The sequence below is a fragment of the Lissotriton vulgaris genome, chromosome 7, assembly GCF_964263255.1.
Source record: "Lissotriton vulgaris chromosome 7, aLisVul1.2, whole genome shotgun sequence".
Lineage (NCBI taxonomy): Eukaryota > Metazoa > Chordata > Amphibia > Caudata > Salamandridae > Lissotriton > Lissotriton vulgaris.
In genome coordinates this window covers 757237576-757239205 of record NC_141695.1, presented here as the reverse complement: position 1 = coordinate 757239205, position 1630 = coordinate 757237576, and positions in this window count along the sequence as shown.

Sequence of the window (1630 nt, the reverse complement as noted above, 5' to 3'; positions counted from 1 at the left end):
AATGCTTCCTGCACTACTGTAATTTCCACCTCGCTGTCTAACGGAGTCAGCGCCCATGTCAGGTCCCAAGCTGTGTTCTCACTATCCGTGGCATACCTCGCTGTTAAAGCGGCAACTTTCTTCTTCTGAAACTGGGGTCTTTGACGCGGAGAGTCATCTTGCTTGCCTTTACCCTCGGTCTTGCGGGGCTGCTCACGGCTTTGTTGGGCATCCCAACCTTTGCCGCTGTCTCCTCCACCGGTTGGTGAGACCGATGTATCCTGCAAAGAGCGAGGAGAACGTTGATCAGGAACCTTAAAACGATCAGGTGAATTAATATTAGCGCTGTCGCGCAAATCGTATGTTCGCTCAGTAGGCACAGGTATCGGCAAAGCAGGACGTGTCCCCTGTTTCTGTTTTCCCTGGTTTTAATTTTTATTCCAATTTTGCTTTGTAAAATTGGGGCGTTCATCTTTATCAGAAGTCGACGCCTTAGTTTGCTATTCTGCTGCTGTCTTAGCAAAAGTCTTAACACCCAAACTATTGCGGCCAATGGTCTTAGAAGCCTCCGCAATGATTTTCGGTAACTGCCAGGGCTTATCGCATCAGGGACATCGCGTAAAGCATTAGACACCTGTAAGTACACTGCATCTCCCTTAACATTAGCAAGGAAGAGATCGAAACTACATCAAACACTCCAACGAGTCTCATTCCCAACTCAACAGCTGCCTCCGCACAGTGTTCATCCTGGACACGCTTAATGACAGAGGGTAGGACTGCCATGGACGGAGTACCAAAGCACTTTGAATAGACTGTCGCGAAAATCTTACCGCCTCAGCACTCTCCACAAAAACAACCACCATGCCATCCACGGTGACGCCAAACGCCTGCAAATGATTGCAGATGGTCACCCTACTATGCTGTGGGATCTCAACGTCAGCCATAAGGACGCGGTAGAGAAAAGTACAATGTAAAAGAATTGTAGCATAAATGGGTAGTAATTCAAAGTACGAACCTTTTTAAATTATCAAGCTTGAAAAAATGATTTTCGGTAACTGCCAGGGCTTATCGCATCAGGGACATCGCGTAAAGCATTAGACACCTGTAAGTACACTGCATCTCCCTTAACATTAGCAAGGAAGAGATCGAAACTACATCAAACACTCCAACGAGTCTCATTCCCAACTCAACAGCTGCCTCCGCACAGTGTTCATCCTGGACACGCTTAATGACAGAGGGTAGGACTGCCATGGACGGAGTACCAAAGCACTTTGAATAGACTGTCGCGAAAATCTTACCGCCTCAGCACTCTCCACAAAAACAACCACCATGCCATCCACGGTGACGCCAAACGCCTGCAAATGATTGCAGATGGTCACCCTACTATGCTGTGGGATCTCAACGTCAGCCATAAGGACGCGGTAGAGAAAAGTACAATGTAAAAGAATTGTAGCATAAATGGGTAGTAATTCAAAGTACGAACCTTTTTAAATTATCAAGCTTGAAAAAATCTATGTAACCATAGGTAGGTTAATTCGTCACCACTGTCAACCGGAAACAATAGTGAGGGTGTTGTGGACTGATATAAGCTCTACTCGAGAGTCTCAAAATAAGACCACATCGTTAGGTGCGCCATGTTGCAGGGATTCTT